The sequence below is a fragment of the Ascaphus truei genome, chromosome 2 (assembly GCF_040206685.1).
Source record: "Ascaphus truei isolate aAscTru1 chromosome 2, aAscTru1.hap1, whole genome shotgun sequence".
NCBI classification, from domain to species: domain Eukaryota; kingdom Metazoa; phylum Chordata; class Amphibia; order Anura; family Ascaphidae; genus Ascaphus; species Ascaphus truei.
The window spans coordinates 96,270,116-96,286,349 of NC_134484.1; positions in this window are offsets into that span (position 1 = coordinate 96,270,116).

A 16,234-nucleotide genomic window follows, 5' to 3' on the forward strand; every position below is an offset into this window, starting at 1 on the left:
TACTCTATTTCCGTTAATTCAAAGGAAGGTGGTTTGTGGACTCTAAGGCCCCTAGGGATCCTCGCGACCCTCAGATATTCTTCTAAATATGATTTATCCAATAAGATGCACACTTCTTTCTTCATTATCTTATCTAATTTCTCAAACTCTGATTTGTCGGGAATATTGATTTCCTCTTTGACACTCAGTTTGCTCTCTATGTCATTGGACCTTAGTGCCCTTTTCTCGAACACACTTTGCACCATGACAATTGGTACGCTGTCTATGGGGGTGGTTGGCTCTTCCTCCACCTCCATATCAGCCATAATAACAAGTTTAAACTCAAAAGGTTGCAGCCAACGGTAAGGATAAAATAGAGGAACAATACAGAAAAAACGACCAGGTGCTTACCTTGAGTTTAAAACAAATGTGTGCTTACAGTGCAGCAAAGATATCAACAACGGCTCTCTAACAGATTCTTAGAGCCAGCTTTACGATCCCGTTCTGCTTCGACCCCAATAAAGGGATAATCCAGAGCCCTTACAAAGATATGGGAATAAACAAGCATAGGGGGAGCATGGGATTAGAGAAGTATACAGCACACCAATAAAGACGATACAGTAGTAACAAATGTACTTCTGTGTTGGGCAGGGGGCAAAATATACAGGATACTAATGTACTTACACGGCCATGTGTAAGTAGAGATGATAAATGGTATCTTGCTTGAGACAATTCTAGCCCCTCCCAGCGTCGGTGCAAGTAAAACAGTGTGTTTTGAGAATATATAAAGTATATATACTCACACGGCCCAGTGTGAGTAGTTGCAGAGGGTTGGCATCTTTGGGGTTAAATTAACCCTTCCACATCTACTGGCCGCACAGTAGGGGCTGCCCTCGGACGTGACGTCAGCAAGGGACTCACTCCCTAGTCTCAGGTGTCAATCAGGGTCTCTCCCATAAAGAGTGAATCCCTGGCCTCCTCACGCAGTCCAGGATCGAGTTTTAGCAGCTGTTTGCACCGTTCCCGCGTCCGGGAAGCAGGAGGAAGAAACTGTCCTAAGGTTGCAAACGCTGCTCTGCGATCTGGCTACGGAAGCCTCCGTGGGACAAAATCAGCTAATGTACAGAGCAACGCGTTTCGCCGAGTAATCGGCTTCCTCAGGCTCATCTGCTGACGTGGGGGGGTCTTGATGGTTTAAATAGACCCTCTGTGCAATTAAAAGCTAATTAAAATGGGCTGTGTGCCACAAATCCCTAGTTACATTGAATTCAGCTTGCTGCGCATATTCCAATGCCTGAATCCTCTGTATATATACTTATTCAAAACTCACTCTATACATATTGTACAGCATATGTGCAAACAGTGATATTACACAGGTTGAGACCTCAAAAGCTCAATAGTTTCACATGTTATTAATTTATACATGGAGTATACAACTCACATGGTGTTAGGTCTAAAAACTTAACTATAAATAAATGACTTAATCAATACCTTATTAGGTCTATCTCACATACTAATTAAACAACCATCTAAAATCACAATTTTATACAATCATCTCTAAAAACACTTTTGTAGTAATTGGTGCAAACTTGCACCTGTTTAGGCAAAAACCTTAAAATTAACACCACAGAGCTAAATGACTGAACAAGTTAATAAGCAATTCCTAAGTCATAGACATAGATCTAGGTGGATCAACTGTACTGCATGTGATCCATAGTAAAATTCATGGTATTTTTATTAAAAATGAACAACATGAAAAAAATTTAAAAAATAATCCATACAATATTAATTAAAAAATATCTGAAAAAGAGGAGAAAGACAAAACAAAGAACTAGTTTAATATCTCATAAGGCTAAATGGTCCCGTCCTCAGCACGGCTAAAGATATACCACACTTATGCGTAAATACTGGATACCATTGAGGGTTCACAAGTAACACACTGTGTTTAATTGAATGCTGCAATATCCAGGTCGACATTGAGACCCGCAGGGGACATGGATTTTAAACGATAGATCCAGATGTATAGAGTGAGTTTTGAATAAGTATATATACAGAGGATTCAGGCATTGGAATATGCGCAGCAAGCTGAATTCAATGTAACTAGGGATTTGTGGCACACAGCCCGTTTTAATTAGCTTTTAATTGCACAGAGGGTCTATTTAAACCATCAAGACCCCCCCACATCAGCAGATGAGCCTGAGGAAGCCGATTACTCGGCGAAACGCGTTGCTCTGTACACTAGCTGATTTTGTCCCACGGAGGCTTCCGTAGCCAGATCGCAGAGCAGCGTTTGCAACCTAGCAGGACAGTTTCTTCCTCCTGCTTCCCGGACGCGGGAACGGTGCAAACAGCTGCTAAAATTCGATCCTGGATTGCGTGAGGAGGCTAGGGGTTCACTCTTTATGGGAGAGACCCTGATTGACGCCTGAGACTAGGGAGTGAGTCCCTTGCTGACGTCACATCCAAGGGCAGCCCCTACTGTGCGGCCAGTAGATGTGGAAGGGTTAATTTAACCCCAAAGATACCAACCCTCTGCAACTACTCACACTGGGCCGTGTGAGTATATATACTTATATATATTCTCAAACCACACTGTTTTACTTGCACCGACGCTGGGAGGGGCTAGAATTGTCTCAAGCAAGATACCATTTATCATCTCTACTTACACATGGCCGTGTAAGTACATTAGTATCCTGTATATTTTTCCCCCTGCCCAACACAGAAGTACATTTGTTACTACTGTATCATCTTTATAGGTGTGCTGTATACTTCTCTAATCCCATGCTCCCCCTATGCTTGTTTATTCCCTTCATATGGATGCGGAAGCAGGGACGCACTGTGCCATAGCGATCGGAGCTGCTTCCGTCACCGGAGGAGTCATGCTTCATGTGTACAAGTGCTTTGTTGCTCTTGCATTTTTTATTATAATAAATTGTATTTTGACCATATCCCTTGGAGGTGTCTGTCATCCTATTTGGGAGTAATACGGAGAGGACTTCACTCACTCCACCACGGGGCCGCCATACCCCACGAGGAGAGAGAGATATCCCCCTATTAGAGGAGAGGGTTATCCCTTTGCAAAGACACCAATTTCAATATCGACTCACACATGGCCGTGTGATTTATTTATTTATATACTTTTCACACTCTATAGTGGCATTTGCCACCTATCTAGCTGTGCTGTTTTGTTGCATTTGAATCAATTTTTGCAAGTATTTAAATTGACGTGCAGATGCCATTTTATTTCTCTGTTTACTATCAGTATTTGACAGATTTTGCTGTTGCATTTTTTTGCCTTCCACCCCCCATTTTTCTTCTATGCGAAACATTTTCCCAAGCCTCAAAGGGATAATAATGTCTTGAAAATAGTCTCAGATTTTGCAGAGTAAATGACTACTTGAGTATTGTCATTATCATTAGATCTTAGAAGTCAATGCACCATTAGCCTTGCATTACACCACTCATCATCACACAGCCTAAAAAGGTGGGGGTTTGGAGAAAAGGGAGGGGAACAATGGGGTTATTTGGAAAGGGAAGCAGAGGAGTAAGTGTCCGTGACAGGCTGGGATAGTGAAGGATTTGTTGTTGACAGTAGGTCTTATCCAAATTGTATATGACAAGTTTATTTGAGAAAAAGCAGTAACAAAAACAATGTGCTGCCCTTATCCATCACCAAAAACTATAACCATTGTTAGGACAAATCTGGAATATGAAAGTGTCTGAATAACTGTGATTTTAAAGACCTGCGCATTTACAATATACAGTATGTGATCCAATCTACAGTATTATTACATCTACTTGCACCCCCACCATTAAGTTCAGGGAATTCCCTAAACAAAGGGTTTTTCCAGACAAAGGAAGAACAGCTAACATAAATAAAATTGAATTTATATATAGCTAAAATGCAATATGGTAACTCACATGTGACGTCATTGCGCACTGACATCTGCCATTGAATACACAAGTGAGGAGAGCTTTGCAGAGGTGCAGAACAGCGTGGTACGACAAGAAGTAGACATCCGTGTGTGGATGTCTTTGGATCCGAGAAGGCTTTTATAACCTTTCAATTTGACCTCTAAAGAGATCCATGACTACGAATATATATTGTACTGTACAGTACGTGTCAGTTACTATATTGCATTTTATCCATATATAAATTCAATTTTATTTACATTTGTCTTTCTCTGTGCCCTTTCTCCTCTCTCTGTGCCCAATCTCTTATTAACTGACATTATTTTAGATCCATTCCAATCATATACCTTGGTGTAATAGTATGCCCTAAAGAGTTTTAATCTGACTGTTTATAAGTAACTAAATATTTATGCGTTATCAATTACATCTAAAAAAAAAGTAGATTAAGTGTTTCATGGGGTTAATTTGTGACTGCACGCCCAAAAATATATCTTGCTTTGGTGAGATCGATACTTAGATAAGTTTTTCCAAGAAAATTTTGTTGTCAAATAATGTGCTAAATACAACCACACAGTAGTCCCAAATAGTATATTCTGATAACCATAATTCCCTGAGATGTTTCTGTACAGGCTAATGATATTGTGCTAACTTTGGAAAAGTAGTACACAGCAGGAGTTTGCCATGACAACTGCAAGTACCCTCACTTAACTCAGATTAGTATACTGCATGTGGCACACCATGCACTAGTTACTTGCCATTAAAATAACAAGAAATTTATAAATGTACCACTGACAATAAAATATATTTTCTATTGCAAAATACTGGAAAATATATTTCTAAGATCAGACCGTTGATATTTTTTATGATTCACAATTAAAGGCACTTATTGCAATTATCTAACTGAAATACAGCATGTTTATGAGAGACGGATAAATTGGTTCCAATGATAATTAGAATGATGCTGTTTGAATAGGCAATTTGTTCACTTTTAAAAGCGAATATATACCCTTGAGTGACCATTTAACATAACTAGTCTACACTTCGGTATTACATTACAACAATTTGCAGGAGATCTTGTACTTTAAAAAGAACATCTAAAACTCATTATGGAAATGGATTATTTTCTCCCAAGACATTTTGTGTGCCTCCTTTATTATAAACATACTCCTCCCATCTTATTTGTGAAACAGGCATCTCTACAAACATACTGGAGGAATATTGACACACATGATTCATACTGTGACATAATCAATCCCTCCGCTAGATCCTGGACATATAAAAGGGGCAGATTTGTATGCAATAAAACATCAAATCTTTGGAATTTGCTTCTGTGCACTGCTGGAGAACTGAACACAACGCAGACACCACCTGACACAGTAAGTCTTTCATTTGTGTTTCTGACACTTGTTTAGAAATAAATGCCAGATTTACTTGAGAAGATAAAGAGTCATAAAACATTAGCATAACCATATATATCTGAATACTACAAGTACTAGCATTCAACAAAAGGTATTTTTACTCGGAATGTTGTAGGTTGCAAAATTGTTTTAATTTTAGAAATCTATTTAATTACTGTTTTTAATTGGAATAATAGCTTCAAGAGCAGCATTCATTTACATCCATCCGTAGGCACACAATAAATTCAGTGTGTTCTCCTAAAATATGTGCTCAGCATACCCTAATGTTTAACCCTTCTGCATTGTATTATTCTAAAAATATGTTTGTAACTTTGCTTTGACAACATGTTACGCGGTCTTATGAATCATAAAAAAAGAATAATTGTCATCCATAATGTACACAGGCTTAGGGAAAGAAAAACGTAATACTGTATGTATGCCCTATAATGTTTCCACCTTCTTGAATTGTATAGATAACTGGAGTACTGTTAAGAACTGGCAAACTTGTAAGAAATGTGACGTTTTGCAATAGTTACATATTCCTTTTACATACAGTACAAAATGACTTTGTGACAGTACAAGTGTCTTGTCAATTTGAATTTGTTAAAAAAAAAAAATATATATATATATATATATATATATATATATATATATATATATATATATACATTAGACATTGTACAGGTGAATATCTGCATTTTAACCTAGCACTCTTTTCTGCCAATACTGTATATGCGTCATATTTTTACAATTACCTAATTTGGCTGTATGATATTAAGTACAGTATAAATCAGGGGTGGGAATCTCCCATCCTCAAGGGCCACCAACAGGTCAGGTTTTAAGGCTATCCCTGCTTCAGCACAGGTGTCTCAATCAGTGGCCATGCTGAAGAAGGGATATTCTTTAAACCCGCCCTGTTGGGGGCCCTTGAGAACAGCTGCCTACCCCTGGAATAAATTATTTTAGTATACAATTATGGAATTCAGATAAAAGGACAGAGTAATAAGCTGCTGGTCCCTCCATCAGTAAAACAGTCAATATAGAAACGTAGTTTATTTAAAACACGTTTTTCAAAGGTAATATCTCTTTCATCGGGTCAGAAAAGAATGTTTACATCGGTAAAAGCACAACAGGTCTATCTGGTAGGTAGTGACACCTAATCTAAGACCAACACAATCATTATTCATAAAGGCATGTAGCCATGAGTTTTCCAGATTTGCAAGTCTGTTCTCCAGAATAATTCACTGACATACAGAACTTCCCATCTTCCTGCTTTTTACCCCAGGACATAGATGAAAATGAAATTTACATCCCCATTTCATATATATCCAATAGATTTTTCAAATCTGCATGTACTGTTAAGGAGGAGAAGGTTATCCTAATTCAACCTTTCTATTAACATCTTGTCATTTCATTCGACTGTTCTACAGCGAGCAGAAAAAGCTCAGTTAAAAAGACACATCCAGGGTGGGCTTTTTATTTTGTCAGTCCTAATGATCCTTTTCAAGTAAATTCATTCGATATGTCATTATATTGTTTGAATGCAATGTGGAAATGTTTAAGTAAATACTATACAAAGCAAAATACAGTATTTAACACCTGAAAATCCATTATCTTAAATACTCATCAGTCTATTATACAGAAGATAGAAACTGGATTGATATCATTTCACATCAATATGTCTAAAAGGCATAATAATCTATTGAAGTAAGAAACAAAAACACCAGTGCTGGTAATAGATTTTCTATTTACTGTAACTAATTATTCACTGACTTACTTCAGTATATCAATAGCTCCATGCATACTAGACTCATTATTATGACGGGTCTTATACAGCATGACTTTACATGCTGAAACAGTCTTTATTCTGTACAGATGTAGCAAGACTTACTGTTCCCCACGCCATGGATGAGCCAGCAAAAGTTTGTGGCGCAGTGGCAGTGTCTGCTGTGATGGAGCTGTGGGGGTCCACACTTCTGAATGAGGCCCCCTTCACAGCATTCATCCTTGGGTGCTGGGACCGCAGCACCAAAGACACTTAGATGTTGCTAACTTGAGAATGGACAGCTGCGCTAATTGTTTATATTAGATGGGTCACTGTTTCCCTTTTTATTTTCTGGCTGATTTTCTTGCCTAACTGCAAAAACCGTGAAGCCAATTCTTCTGTATTGAGATGAACACTTCAATACTACAATGCTACCATGCTACATTAAATAATATAATAATAATAATTGTTTGTTCATGTTTAGCGCTGCTAGTTTTACATAGCGCTTTACAGACACATTTTTGCCTAGAATTGAACCAGGTTCCCCTGCTTCAAACTCAGTGCCAGTCAGTGGCTTTACTCACTGAAACGCTCCTCTCCCTTAAATGATATGTTCTGCCTATAAAGTAGCATCAAAGCAAGCTAGTACTCTTGTGAAACTTTTATAACAGGCATTTATAGGAGAATTGACGTGTCGATCCTTTCTCAAATAAGTATGAACAAATCAAAGCACCCACCTAAATAACCTTTCTGTAAAGATTCTTCAGGATCATAACTAAGTCTCTGGGGTTGCCTAGCAATCATATGTAAACAAAGTTAGCCTCCCGAAGTGTCTCTAATAAAAGTCTGTGTAGCCTGTGATGGGCAAGGGTAACCAATAAAGGTTAAGCCCATCTGGTTACCCTTTGGCCCCGTGGGTCACTGGCAGCTACCTAGCACCATAAGCCAGGGGCCAGGTATCATTGCATGAAAAGTTAACGTGACCCCTGCTTTTCCACTTTCCATGTTCCCTTTGCCCCAGACTCATGAAACTTTGAGTGTAAGTTTTAGGTGGGATATTTGACAAGAAATACAATTATTTTGTTTGCAGGAGTTCGGGGGCCAGAGCTACCGGTAGTCCTCTAATTCTCCCCAGCGAACAGACATGATTTGCTGGTATGCAGGATGAATTACACCGGGGCTGCCTAGTGTCCCCCAGTATCCTGGTTATCGAGCCCAGATATCTCAGTCCTATTTCCCTTACAGCTATGAGTCTCCCCAAGGCCCCCCATGTATTCAAATATGTTTATAGTGTTTTACACATTTCATATAAGTCTCTATGCATTCAGCCCAGGCATCTGCTTAAGGTGCCAGCATGTCTGCAATGAGTCCATAGTTCAAAGAGGAGAGGATGTGCAGAGGTGTGAAAAATGTTTGGTGGGCGAGGAAGGGCGATTGTCCAGGTCTGGAGAATACGGGCATCCTGTGGGACACCTTTTGAGTCTCCTAGACTTTGCAGAGTCTGCCCAGTGGGTGGCAAGGAGTCAGCCGGGGGAAATACAGCTCGTGGTGCTTCTCCCATTGGCTAATTCAAATTTCCCGCTCACTCGGCTTTTCGAGTCGGCTTAGCACGCCTCTTCTTCTGATGTCAGCTAAGAGACGAGACCCTGTTTCTATTGGCTAGTGGGGTAGGGTTTCCACGATTTGATTGGACGCTCCTTCTACCTCCATTCTAAGGATAGTTTAGTGGAGTGTATGTAAGGAGATGGCCGAGGCAGAGAACCAGACCATATAGTGACTTGTGCCGATGAAGCAAGGGCGGGCTTTTCAAAGTTGCTCTGTTGCAAATAGCAGAGCAACCGGCTTTGTTTTGAAGCTAGTAAAGTCTGCCTCGCAGAGACTAAGTCCCGTCTTTTGCGGCCAAGTTCTACAAATTGAACATAGCGGAGGTGGCTAGGATATCAAGCCGAAAAGAGGACCAGGAGAGCTGGGTGGATATCCCAGTCATGGTAAGCCTACCGAAGCAGACACTCTGCACTTAGTAGAACCTATATTTCACCCCAAGACCCCCAGAAAGTGTGCTTTTATATTGTGTAATTCTTCTTGTTGTAAGCGGGTTTACCAAAATAAACTAAATTTTGTTTCTACTAAATTGTTTTGCCTAGTGCATGATCCCGGTACAAATATAAATAGGTATTTTAAAGTCCTAGTCTCCTGTGACAGGCTTTTTCTGGTAGCAGAGGTGGAATCATTAGGCTTTGGGCTATAAATTCCTGCGGGGATTCCTGTACTGAGAGCATACCCCTGATGCTCCTGACAGAGTATGGATGGGTAGGAGACAGCAAGGGGTACCCAGGGAGTATAGTCAGCAGTTGTTGCAGGTATCAAACTCCATCCTACTAGTGGGACATCAGGGAATCACCCGCACTCAAACCCGGCTACTGTTGTGTTTCTTCTGGCCGGGGGCATCAACGGCAGTGACAGGTTTTTGCTGCTACTGTGATGCCTGCCACGGGAGGGAGACAGCGGAGTATTAACAAAGTAGACAATGATTGTGAAAAAATAAATGTCTAGTTATATTGGAAAAAGAGGGAGGATTGGAAAGGAGGTGTCCTTGATCCCCAGTAGCATTCTTGTAGCAAAATAAATAAAACCGAAAGGAAGGATTCAACATCAGGAGCAAAATCAGGCAAATCCTTAATAAAGATTGATAACCCTTCTACCCACCGCCACCAACACTAGTGTCCACTGTCCACCCTCTAGACCACCACAATCACCAATAGTACTATGCGAGAATGCATATACCAATGTTTGCTCTGCCACTCCAAATCCCTGTTGTGAGGGTGGTGCTGTGGTGGTGACAGGAAATGTGGAGATAACACTGACTATGGAGGACTGCCTGTCTGAGCAACCCTGGGCTGAATGATGCTAGTTCTGGGGGTAGTGGCGTTACTACTAGTAGGTAGGTGACGGTGGTGACTCGCTGACCTGACAACAGGAAGAGTGTTGGTGTTGGTTTAACGAGGTCTCCATGTGATGCAGACACAGGTAACTGTGCAGGGTGGTGGTTCCAAGGTGGACCCTTTGTCTCTAATAAATGGTGCAACTACATACGGTATGGTGCAGTGGGATACTGCTAAACTCTGCACAGTTCCCTGGGTGGTAAAGTAAATGATGTCCACACTGCGTTTGATGGGGGCCTCTTCTTATGGTGGGTGCACCATAGGCCCGGCTTATTTTAAACTGGGGTGGAGGTGAGCCTGGAGCCTGAATCAAGTCCTCTCCTCTCCACTCTCTATGTGTCTTCCGCCTTTCATCGTATTGTCTACTCTATATTAAAAATAAAGTAAAGAAAATGAGAAAAATCAAATGATTATTAAAAAATCAGTAAGATAAAATAAAGAACTAACTACACTAAAACTGAAAGAAAACCCCTTTACAACTATAAAACTCAAACTTAGTGAACTAACCTAGAGTAACTAACCTAACAAAATTAACTATATATAACTATATCTATAACTAAAACTAACAGCTAAACAACTTTCCTATTCTTTTTATTTTAGATTTCTCTCTATCTATTCACTCAATCTCTCACTCACCAACACTCAATAAAACTCACCACAAACACTCTTACTCTCTATCTCTGATTCTCTTTCTCCCCTGCAACTGGTCTCACCAAAACAAACACACCAGACACAGAAGCAAAAGTTATTAGGTCACATTGCATTTACATACTTCCAATTTTTGTGACATTTCTTCCGGTTTTGCAAAATGTTAATCCAGTTTGCAGGAATCTATTATCTACAAACTTCCTTTGTTCAACGGAAAAGTATTGTCATCTCGCAACAGCTTGTGGGACCACAAGCCTACCGATGAATGATTGTATCAAAGAACAAATCTGTGGCTGTCTGGCACATGTCCGGAGGTGCGCATGGCTCACATGCACGCATTTATGGTGCCAGATTTTTCACGAAGTTTAAAGATCTGATGGCAATCCTTAACCTCACCAGTAAGATACAAAGGAAGGATAGATCTTAAGATCTAACTTAGCATATGACACCCACCATGTGAGATGCTTATCGGCATAACGGGGAACTTGTTAGGAACAGGTTGATTGAACACATGGACTCATAATCCTGGTAAAGGGGTAGGGAGCATTGGATAGGCCAAATATCATGACTATCCATTGATACATCTGCCGTTTACACCTGAATCTGAGAGGCTTTCTGTGACTTGGACAGACTAGAACTGCGTGAAATACATCTTTTAAATCTATTTTCACGCAGAAGGAATAGGGTTGAACTAAAGTGGATATGTCAGACCGACCTTTCATTTTGAATCTTTTGTGTCTGTTTAATTGGTTTAGCTTTTTTTTACATTTAGAACTGGTCAAACTGAAATATCTGACTTCAGTATAGGTAAAAGATGGCTTATTCAGTCAGAAATTGAGAGCTTTTCTAACTCTATCCTTCCCTGATATAGAGCTATAGAATGGAGGAAGTATAGACATGGGATGCAGCATCTAACATGAGAAATCTGAAAAAGAAAATCCATGAAGAAGAGTGAAAGGCCCTTTATTGTATCACTCCAGAACCCATTTGTGTAATGTGATCTCCTGCCACTGTAAGTCCCTTTTAGGGATCTAGGAATGGAAGAAGAACCTACCAGTTTGAGCTCTACAACAGCCTGTCTGGGGCTAGAGGGAAGAAGTTCAATGTAAAATTGTTTTTGAAGGAGGATTTTCTCTCATGGCCCTACTTAGAGTTGTCACGAGTTGGTCCATAATGTCTGATGTACTGTACCAATCCTCTTTATTGATGGGCGCTCTAGTGTTTTCATGGAACTGTATTCGTTTCCCAGAAGGATTTGTCCACCTTGTGTCTGACCTTGACCTCGTCTGTAAGCTGAGGCCCAAATAAATTAAAGTTTTCCAGGTTGGGAAACTCATGGAACATTGGGGCTAAGTCCGATAAACCCACAGACTTTAACCACTGGGACCAACGTGAGCTGTTGTATAATTAACAACTTGTACTAAGTGTGACCCTACTAACTACATTAAAGAGGGATCATTTGATGCTACATGACCTTCCCTGATTACAGAGGTCCATGGATACCCTCTCTCATCCAAAATAAATATCCCAAATAAATAGGAGTGGACTGGCGGCATTTCAATTGAATGGTCCGCAATAGATAGTCTGAAATATCAGAGGGAATGGAGGTCTTACTCATGGTGACTAAGACCGGGCCAATATCTGCCACTATTAGGGCTTGCATGTCTTGTGTGACCGAAAGGCTTGTTAACACTCGATCACCCTCTTTGACAAGGGGTGAGTGGAATGCCAAGCTGATAAGATCATACACCTCTAGCTAAGGTTCAATACTCCATTAGGAGTTATATGTCATGGAGGGGTCTCTTCCCTGCCATTCGAATGTGCCTCCTTCAGCCCCATTTACTAGAGGCGCTAGACCAGGAGACTTTCTATGAGTCCCAGTTTACTGGGACTGGGAATAAGGATAAAACATCAGCTACAGGCTCCTCATCCGAACGGGACCTTTCCGATACCTTTGTAATAATTAGGAATGCAGCAGAGTGGCTACCACAAGGCAACTGCTATTTTCTCCCATGGAGATTTTTTTCTAGGTTTCACCCCAAACAGGAAAAAATATACTCTACTCCTGCCATTATTATCCCTTGAACAAGGTTAACATGATAATTCTGCTCTTTTTTAGAGCTGTGGCTCCTCCTCCAAGTCATCCAGCAAGGAGGAGCTGAGGGGCCTTCAAACACTACGTTTTCTCTTTTTAATTGTAATTGTTCCTCTGCAAATGAAGTGTCAAGTAAAAATAGTATCTTGGGGTACTTTTTACACTTTTGTGCACAGGAAAAGGAGAGGCTTCTCAGCAAAAACAGCAAGGAGTATGTTCAGTAACAGAGACTGCATACTCCATTTTCACTGTGCTGAGAATATATGGCAGCGCAGATTTTTTTCTCTGCAGTGATTATTCTTCGCAGGGCTTGCATTCCCAGCAGCAGTTGCCAGGTGGTATGCCTCCCAAAAAACAATATATACTGCCATTTTGTTTTCTTTCTTGTGAACTTTTGCCAGAGGCAAGAGAAAGTACAGTATCTAAGAATAATTCTGCAAACTCAAAACAATTATAGGCTTTAGTAAACAATTTCGCAAAAGCACAAAATTGAAGGAAAAATAGTTTTGCACTGTACAACTCTAGACAATTTTATTTACATTCTGCTACTTTTGAAAATGGTTTAAATCAGTTGTCTACATACTGTAGTTCCCCTTTTGCAAATACTATCACAACAAAGATGAAATCATTTGATGACCTCTGTGCTATAGGTGTTTGCAGTTTGCGTATTTTACATTTTTCATTTTAGAGTAGCTGCAGCTTTGAGTAAGCAGCCCATGCAAATGATATACTATTTGCCAGGGCATAATGCGAATTTCAATAATTTCTATGCTTTACGGTTATGAAGTAATATTTTGTTAAGCTTTATTCAGAAACATAACAAAAACATTCCATTTGTTTAAAAAAAAGGTGAAATAGATTTGGGTGTGTTCAGGTGTTTTATTTCTGTCTGACATTTATGTAAATTAAGCTAATCTCCTTTAGACTTAGTCAGTTGCCTGCTGCCAGTCAGGATTCTGGGATAGTCAGGAAGATGACTGCACTTGCTGCAGGTATTGTATTGTATGTCTTTATTTATATAGCGCCATAATGTACATAGCACTTCACAGTAGTAATACACGTGGTAATCCAATAAATAACAGATAATATAAATAACAGATCATAGTGCTTCAGACATAAAAGTAACATTAAGGAAGAAGAGTCCCTGCTCCGAGGAGCTTACAATCTAATTGGTAGGTAGGGAGAATGTACAGAGACAGTAGGAGGGAGTTTTGTTAAATGCGTCTGCAGTGGGCCAAGCTTTATGTATCATGTGTTCAGAATATCCACAGTGCTATTCATATGCTTCTTTAAGCAAGTGTGTCTTAAGGTGGGTCTTAAAGGTGGATAGAGAGGCTGCTAGTCGTGTACTGAGGGGAAGGGCATTCCAGAGGTGTGGGGCAGTCAGTGAAAAAGGTTTAAGGCGGGAGAGGGCTTTAGATACAAAGGGGGTAGAAAGAAGACATCCTTGAGAAGAACGCAAGAGTCTGGATGGTGCATAGCGAGAAATTAGGGCTGAGATTTAAGGAGGGGCAGAAGAGTTTAAAGCTTTAAAAGTGAGGAGAAGAATGGAGTGTGAGATGCGGGATTTGATCGGAAGCCAGGAGAGGGATTTCATGAGGGGAGATGATGAGACAGATCTAGGAAAGAGTAGAGTGATTCTGGCAACAGCGTTTAGGATAGATTGTAGGGGAGACAGGTGAGAGGCAGGAAGGGGCAATCTTCCGTGTTACATGGTTGGATCATCAGCCTATAAAACAGTTCAGAACCATTTGAGGAGCTTCCACATGAATAACATACACACAAGCATTGACGGCAGAAAAACAGTGTTTCTAAATCTTTCATTTTGTAACATTACAGTGAAGCGCATGTTCCCGCACCCCTGGGAGATATGGCTGCTACTGTGTGCGTACTGCGTTACCTGTGCCTCACAGGAGGGCCGAGACTCTGCTGCTGGGAGCATTGGTGTGCCTGATCCGTCAGGTGCAAGCACCTCCATCTGTAGCAGAATCCTACTATGTGAGATGACCCCGCTACAGGACCCAAATAACAATATACACGTAGTGATAGATAACAGTTTTACTGTAGGCAACAAAACAGAATAACAGTACCACACCAATGTACTGTAGGCCTCGCATGGCCGTTTCCCCACAATGCCCGTCAACCCAACTCTCACACCACAATGGAATGTCCCCTCAAAGTACTGAGGTGCTCCTGGGCACCTAACCTCCCCGGTGTCCACAAAAGCTAACCCACCCAAATGCGTGAGACAGTGCTGCCCACAAGAACTGAAGGTGTACAGTTGGTGCTCTTGGTGAGGTGAGGTACCTGCCGGGTGCTCCAACACCCGGTAGCGCTGATACGGTAAGGGAGGATCCACTGATCCAGCTATGTCATCCGCGAAGCCTCCGTCTCTACATTGGTGGTGTCACGTGTTGACGGTTCCACCATGAAGAGTGTCTTTGTACTTATGATGATGATCCAGTCCAAGATCACCAAGGGCCAAGGTCACAGCTGCATCCTGGCTTTTCCTCACGCTAATGCTACAGGACAGGGTCCCTATATATTAGTGTCCCTGCAGCAGCCACAAGCTATCACAGTGAGTCGGGGCCTAGCTGGTGCCTAGGGGTCTCTGGGCTAGTGCAGGGGTCACGGACACCCTGCACCTACACAACCTACCCTAACCTTGTCCCAGCTCAGACTAGCATGCTCCTCTGCGCACAAAATGTATAATTTCTCAGAGCAGGGGATCCAGGCAACTATATTGGCTGTGTAGTGTCACATTACTCCTGCAGCCCTTGTGCATGATGGGGCTTGTAGTCCTCACTGAGCCTTTCTGATAATGGCCGCCCTGCAGCTACTCTCTGCGCATGCGTGACTGCACTGCGCATGCGCCACCATACTCAAGATTCCGGCGCCCTGCAAAGGGAGACGCCGGGAGTCTCCGGCAATCCGATCGCCTCAGCTAACTTCCTGACACTGCCGGCACCTGCCCCCTGCCTCCGCTGCCTTGCGCACCTGCGCTGGGAGGAAAGGGGCTTACGGGGGACCATAGGGATTCAGGCTACAACAGCAAAAGGCAACAGGCAGCTGAATAAACAGGAAAATAGCTGCTTCACTCTGATGCCTTTTGACCTTTTCTGGTTTAGATGTAAAATATATAATCACAACAGCTTTCCCGGAGCTTAGGACTACAGTTTTTACTGTGCCCCCCCCCCCCCCCCACACCCTCACCGCCCATGCCGCAGCCTTGCGAGACCACCCCTCTTTCTCTTCCACACACCATCACTCTTTCACTTCCCGCTATCCTGCCTCCTTGTTACGCCGATGCTCGCCACAAACTGGGACCGGACCACGGGGCTGAGGTGGGGTTATGTAATCACCGACCTTAGTCCACGCAGACTGATCCGGAGTGCGCAGTTCATAGTCGTACATCGCAGGGTCAGGATTGGAGATGGCAGCATCGTCGTTATTGAAGCAGGAGTTCGGCAACAGGTAGTCAGGAGTTCCCCGCTTC